Below are 7,898 nucleotides of genomic sequence, written 5' to 3'. Positions count from 1 at the left end.
AGGGCTCCGACCTGCCGGATCAGAAATGCAGCCAGAACGCAACGAAGAAGATCCAGTGGAAGTTAACACATTGACTGGAATAGAAACCTATCAGATCCAGTGCTGTGACGGATCGCAGACGGACCCGATCCAGTGGAATTTGGCCTTTAGAGAGCAACTTTCAGGCAGAAGATCCCAGGAAATCAGTTTGAAAGGAAATTATTAAAAATTATATTTTCAGTTTTCAAATATATGAGTTGGTTCACTACATTGACAGTGGCTTTTGGATTAACCCTTGGATGCATGACCTACCAATACCTACACTCTTCCATGAGTGGGGTCAAAAATGACCCCAATTAGAATCAATGCGTTTTTGCAATAAACTTAAGAAATTTCTTTAATTTTGGTTAAAGTTGATGATTTTTATTATATTTTGATCAACAAAAGAGTGATTTCATTTTTGACATGTTCATTTATTACTTTTTATTCACATTTCATTACAAAACAATCAATCAAAAATCAAAAAATGTCAAAATACATTGTGTGTCCGTTTGTCTGTTTGACTGTGGAGGACGAACAGAGAATGAACAAACAGTAGGTCCGGGGACCATAACACCGTCCACCGACATGTACACACACAAACGTCTTCTCTCTTCTCACTGTGTGCAGCTGTTACAAACTACTTGCTTCTGGCTGTGATCGTTGCACACAGGAATACTGCAATACTGGGCTCTTCATCCCATCCGTCCAGGATCATTTGTAGTGCAAGTGCCTCAGGAATCCTGGTTGGCCTCCTAGCAGCCATGATACTCTAAATGAGAAAACATGAAAAGGGCAATGTTTGAATGGCACACAAAACTATGAATCATTATGTAGCTGTGTAAGTAAGTCTGTGCATTTATATGCATGTAAATGCACGCATGCACACGCACGCACGCAAACACACATCATTGAATAATCAATAATCATAAAAAAGGCTACCTAACAGGTTAGCTTTTATTACAATGATGTTATAAATATAGTAAGAGTCTCTACACAACAAATACAGTAATACATTACAGTACTAAAATTGCTTTGTAGTAAGCTAACTTTGTAGTTGGTAGTAAGCTAACTAGCTAACAATAAAGTAGGAGGATTTGATGACAATAATACTAATACTCTATCACAGAAAAGTCATGAATGTGGAAATTAAGTTCATAAATGAAGATAATACTTACATGTATGTTGCTGTGTAATACATTACAGTGCTAAAATTACTTTGTAGTAAGCTAACTTTGTAGTTGGTAGTAAGCTAACTAGCTAACAACAAAGCAGGATAATGTAATGAAAATAATACTAATACTCTATCACAGAAAAGTCATAAATGTGGAAATTAAGTCCATAAATGAAGATAATACTTACATGTTGCTGTGTAAAAATGACCTCCTGGGTGGTGAGACTGCAGCATCAGATGTGTAAGTGCAACAGTAAATGTATACTGACAATCACAGTTGATAAGTATCAAAGGTTCCTTGAGTTAAGCCCTGAGATTCCATAGGAAATGTTTGGGGTCATTTTTGACCCCGCTCATGGAAAAGTGGGGTAGTGATACAAAAGCTGCAATTTCTTAAAATGTATGAAATTTTTTTTTAAAAATGCAATGGCCTCATGTCACAAACATGTTTTATGAGGAATACCTGGAATATGAAAATATAAACACTTTTAATTTCAAAGATTTTGAAGAATAACAACCCTTGGGGTCATTTTTGACCCCACTTATGCATCTAAGGGTTAAATTTAGTAAGTTTACTATTATTTCATTATCAGCATAGACAAACGGATGTGACGTAACATAAGGGAACCCTGCCAGTTACGGACAGGTAACACATTGATAAGTGGGGATCGAAATGCCAGTGCTGTCAATAAGGAGGAACAAAAGATTAATTAATCTGCATACGAAAGACAGGACTATAAATAGGAGCCTGTTAGACGTCACTGAGAGCAGGAACACGCCAGAAGAGAAATAGAGTTGAGGTGGGATGAGAAACTGTGGAGAACTGGGCTGATGTTGTGGTGAGTGACCAACAGAATATGAAGCTGTAAACATTGTAAAGTATGTTATTACCAGCTTTCTTACTTATTAACAGGCTGTTTCTGGTATCTGATTCAGATTGTTCAAACCTCCAAAATATAAGGGATCAATTCTCAACAACAAAAGCAAAGTAAGGGTCCACCTGATCACACACGTCACAGCAAATCAATCCACGGCTAGGAGCTCGGGCACATTTCAACTCTGCCTATGGACACTGTGGCAAAGCCGTTAGCTTTCATCTCAGGCTAGTCTTGAGAGTCGCTAAACAATGACAGTTAGTGGGCACAGATGTGAGAGCAGCCTGACTAGCTACAGGAGCCCGACCATCTCTAAAGGGGAATTGGAGCAACATCCTGTCCTGCAATCCAGACAACAGCGGCAGAGCTGGTGAGAACATCTGTAAGCTGCTGATCTCCACAAAGTGACTTCAACCATGAGTTTTAGCTTCATGTTGTGGTCTAGCTCATTGTGTTGGGGTTCAAATTTGCATAACCACACGTTCACAACACATTATCACTTTCGTATCACATATCAGGGCTGTGACTAATTACACCAGTGGTAGGTGGAAACCATGATACTTAATCTTCACAGTTACCGATGACCAAATGTCAGGTTGTATCAGTTTTATTTTGTACTTTCTGCTACAGCAGTGGATCCAGACTAGGTTTTATGGTGCAACAGTGGTGTGTGGAGAAGACAATGAGACTTTCTTCATTTTCAGTATATTGATATTCTAGTCCTCTTTTTCCTCTGTATTTAAGATAATCTATATTCCGGGTGTGCACTGTTATCAACATGATATTTACTACGTTTATATTAAAAATTCAAATTCAAAAGTAGCTCTGCTGCTTTTATTAGAAAGGCACTAAAACCCTGAAATAACAAAAACAGGCAATAATAAATTGTATTGTCTATAGAATAAAAATGAATAATAACAGTTCTCATAAATGTGTATCCATCACACCAGTTTGTATAAGATAGTGGTTGATATGACAGCAGCCTTTCAAGTTACACTTAAAGCAGCTGTGAGGAATTGTTGTTTTGTGCCATATTTCGGAGTCTTGTGGACAAAAGTGATCCCCCTGGAGTCATAAAGAGCTTAACCTAGTCAGTCAGTGCATTCCCATGGTGTTAAAAACACATCTTAACTGCATTATTCTGACATAAACTGAACTTTAGCATTCATGTAAACATGTTAGTTCAACTGAAATTTCTCTGTTTCTTCTAGTCAGACTAATAAACCCAGATAATGTCATTGGGGATTGAATTTCTCTTGCATTTATGAATCTCAATCAGATCCCAACTTGACTAGGTGTTCTGTACACAGTTTGCATGCCGGTCTTTGACCTGGCAGTCGAACATCATAAATGCATAAAGGGAAGCCAGGAAGTAAACCTCAACAAACCTCAACAAAAGGAGAGGGAAAGTAACAGAGACAAAGCTATCGTGCGTATGAAAGGTAAAGAGAAGGTGAAGTTAAGGTTGTCCATGTTTTCAATATACAACCAGTTAGCCTCCCTCAACTTGTTTGTTAACTGTTTTGGTATGGTATAGGTAAACCAGGAGGTCTGATAGTAACTGGCTGAAAGATAGCATATCACTTACTTACTTAGCTCTCCCTGTCCCATTAAAGTTACTATCCATAGACCTTTCTGGAGTCTCTGAGCTCCCTTGTCTCGTAGGTTCCTCTGGATCTCTGCCGTAGACGGCCTGCTGCTGTGGACGTGGCAGACTCCAGCAGCAACAGCTACTATCATCTCTCTCTCTCTCTCTCTCTCTCTCTCTCTCTCTCTCTCTCTCTCTCTCTCTCTCTCAGATGTGTGTCTAACATGAGTCTGGTCCTGCTGGAGGTTTCTGTCTGTTAAAGGAAGTTTGTCCTTGCCACTGTAACTTGCTAAATGCTGCAAAGTGCTCTGCTCATGGTGGATTAAGATGAGATCAGACTGAGTTCTGTCTGTAAGATGGGACTGGATCTTATCCTATCTTTATGTTGGGTCTTTGTTAATAATGGAACATAGAGTACGGTCTAGACCTGCTCTGTTTGGAAAGAGTCTGAAGATAACATTTGTTGTGATTTGCCGCTATATAGATAAAGACTGATTGATTGATTGATCGCAACCTACCGTAGTGGAGGCAGACATACCTCTGTCAGTTAATGTATTCTTGCCCGGTGCTTATATATAAGGATAGCAGTGCAATTAAATTGCCTTATCAAGCTACAACTGTAGCTCAACTTAAGTGTGCATGTAAACGTACTGAGTGTATGCAATATGCTGTATATTGAAGCAAATAAATTGAAAATATAATTATTTTTGATACATTTTGAACAAAGCTTTTCTTGCAGTGCATAGATTTTCAACAGTAAGGACATTAGTGAAACTTAAACATTACTTTTCAGTATCGTCGTACACGTGGGAAAGATCTGTTTGTTGAGAATTGCAATATTGTAGATTGAGCTACAGTTATTAACTTTCCCTTGTATGGTTATGTCTCAAAATCACATTCCCTACAAAACCCATCTGAATATATACAGTCCTTTTCTTGGGTAAGAGGGATAGTTGACTCTAAGATACAGACCAAGACTGACTCTTGTGTTCGTCTGTTCTGTATCAATGCCAACAGTGCTCCATCAGTAATACTTCCAATGGTGTTTGTTTTATTCAGATGCAAAAAGTGTCCTTGAGACAGGAATTTTCATCAATCTATCCATGCACCCATCATCCAGCCATCCATCAATCCATCCAATTATCTATACCAGGGGTTCCCAAAGTGTGGGTCGGGACCCCCTGGAGGGTTGCGAGACACAAATGGGGAGTCAGGATGTCTTCCAGAATGTTTTTTTCTTTAAGTTATCTAAAAATATGTTATTATTATTATTATGTATTTTTGTCTATTTACCTTGTTTTCTTATGTTTATCTTCCTTTTTGTTTGTATGGTTAATTATTATTATTTATTTATTGTGATTATTATTTTTGTGTTTTTTTGTATTTATTTCTTTCTTCTTCTCTTTGTTGGTTTTGAATTACTTATATATAATTTGTTAACTTGTGGTGAACAAATGAATACTGAAGAATAGCACAAAAAATTTGAATGACAACAGTTAACTAAAAATAGCACATTTTATCCATAAAAAAATATCGACACAAATAGTAGCTAAACTTGAAATAAAAACCTTGAAATGAGAAAATGTAGTTTTCTGTCGTTCTTTTTGCCAGATGACTCCTAAGTTTCAAGTTAGTGAACAGTTAGTTATCAAAAGCATCAGTAGCAGCAGGTTAATTCATAACGACACAGGAAACACAGACACATTTCATATAGGTAGGCTAATTGTCTGCAGACCAGCTAAATGAAGCCACATTTAATCACTTTGAGGAACAGTGGAGGTCTTGAGTCTTTGGGTCGTGGGCTGAAAAGTTTATGAACCCCTGATCTATATCACTTGGCCCATTTAGGATTGGGGGGACTGAAGCTTTCATTGGGTGAGGAGGACACAGGACTTTCATCTAACTATGTATCCAGTCTGGGTGACAGTCATGTCATATGACCCTTCAGACACCTCATGCTTTAGCAGCATAAATCACACAAATGTTTCTGAGCCTCTTTTATTGCTGCAGATTGGTTATCTTTGGATACATTTGAAAATGACAGAGAGGAAGAACATTAAATATTATATGCAGCATTCATTGAGTAAAACATTTGTATTGAGCTGCATTAGATCGTACAGAGGCTCCCAATAAAAGAGCCACCGGAGTGAAGTTGCTCGCAGCAATTGTGCACCTAACAGTTTCCATTTGGTTTCTGGTGGATGTGTTTTGGATTGTTCTCTTCCCCTGTGAAGCTATTAGGGTGCTTTGGCACACAGTTCAGTGAGAAAGAGGGATTTTCAATAGTCACAACTGAAGCCAGATTTGCCTCATTTACTGGCTATGTATTCTTCCTCATTGCATGCATGCCTCTGGCCTAAAAATGCCCAAAAGTCAGTTGCTCCATTGTGTTCGCCAACACAGAACAAAGTTTGACATGCCATGATTTCTGCCACTTGTTTAAAGGCTCAGTCCCACCAGAATTTCAAATAGGAAAATGTATAACCACAGTGGATTGATTTTAAAGGAAGGTAGTGGAAATATACAACATATAGATCCACACAGTGAGATTTAATGTTGAAAATGTTTTCTTCTTCTTCTGCTGATTAAGGTAGCACCAACAATCTAAACCTCAGCCTCGAGTAGAGGAGCAATGTTTTACTGCTTACAGCTGAATGTCTAGCGTTGCATCACCAGACCAATTCAACTTGGTCACTGGGTCTGGATCCATTTAATATATTTCCTTTTTCTGGGAGGCATTAGCAACGGCCGCAGGAAGAAGTGCCTCTGGAGGCAATTCGACATGCAGCATGACGTAGAGCAGAGCGGCACACCAGTGGAGTTAGTTGGTAAACTAACTTTTACCAAATCCCTTCAGCAGAACAGCAACACACATCTTTCTTACTAAAGAACACTGTAAGTGCAGCTGTTTGTTCTTGTGTTAAAAAAAATATATCATCCAGTTCACTTAAAACAGTCCCAATAGCTGGTTCAACTGACTTCCCTGTGGCACAAGCAGCCATCTTGATTGTTAGCGACAAGGCTCTCGTGACGCCACTGTGTCGACATCTTATGGCTAGAGAGAGATATAAATAAATATGATTTGTCCTATATATCTGAGCTTGGCGGGAAATCCTTTTAGAATGAAAGCGATTTCAGACCCACCTGACAGCATAAATGAATATGAGCTGGCTGACAGGTGTGACGAGGCCTGGCTAGAAAAAGTCAAAGTCATACTCGGTAAATTTTCACCAACCTTTTCCTTCCAATGTCAAACATCAATTGCCATTGTTGACTGTGGAGTGACATTGTATGAGTAATATGAACAACTGTTGTGTTAGTGAATTTGAGTAATGCCATTCTGCTAAAATGTGGTTGTACAACATGTTCAGCATACAGAAGCCTGGTCAGTTTGATCCAATATTCAGATACATTTATTGGTAATCGGAAAAAATTAGCCTCTCCCCGTAGATGTTTTCTAATTTCACTTCCTTGTGTTTTGCCGTTGAAGTAGAATCCATTTATTCACGGAGCTATGTACACCAAGTCACATACGTAAGTGAACTGGGACAAAGTATGGGGCGTCGTTTGTAAAGTTGAACACACTGAAAACAACAGCAACAATTCTCCACATTTGGCTCAAAAACGTCATAACAGTGAGTTACTTCATGGACTGCCTATCAGAGACAGTACTGACCCAGTCAATGGTACGGATATGCTAGGTTGCTATTGCTAAGTCTGTATCGCTTTATGCACTTAAGTCTTAAACTTTTACTTTGGTGTTTCTGATGGGTGGCGGTGTGATATGCATATTAGCTAAATATTTAGGATTTGAACTGATTCTGATTTATATTTAACATTCAACATTTATATTTAACAATCAACATTTATATTTAACAATTAACATTTATATTTAACATTCAACATTTATATTTAACATTCAGATTTAACATTTAGATTTAGATTTAGATTTAACATTAAGATTGAACAATCAACATTTATATTTTACATTTAACATAAATATTTATATTTAGCATTTGGATTTAACAGTGATTGTAACTTAAAATTTTCACAACAAATCAAATGTGAAGAAGATCACAAATATTGCTTTAAATGTGATAAAAAAGTGACTTTTAAAAATTCACACTACGTTTTTATGATGCTTTGGAGATAAACGTGGAGAAATGTTGCTGTTCACAATTTTCACTGTGCACTACTTTACAAGCGGCGCTCCATAATAAAGCTCTATCCGTATCCATAAGCG

General features: G+C 37.8%; 1 long non-coding RNA gene across 1 annotated transcript; it reads right to left on the bottom strand.

The window, feature by feature from the left end:
- Positions 1 to 431: 431 nt before the first annotated feature.
- Positions 432 to 1,653, bottom strand: LOC117818012. Its single transcript, XR_004632284.1, has 2 exons — positions 1,381 to 1,653; positions 432 to 790 (listed from the first exon to the last, which is right to left on the bottom strand). It is a non-coding gene; the product is annotated as an uncharacterized LOC117818012 (long non-coding RNA).
- Between the last annotated feature and the right edge of the window lie 6,245 nt (positions 1,654 to 7,898).

This window comes from Notolabrus celidotus, chromosome 1 (assembly GCF_009762535.1).
Source record: "Notolabrus celidotus isolate fNotCel1 chromosome 1, fNotCel1.pri, whole genome shotgun sequence".
Taxonomy (NCBI): domain Eukaryota; kingdom Metazoa; phylum Chordata; class Actinopteri; order Labriformes; family Labridae; genus Notolabrus; species Notolabrus celidotus.
The sequence above is the reverse complement of the archived record's forward strand: the minus strand, read 5'-3'. Positions and strand labels throughout refer to the sequence as shown.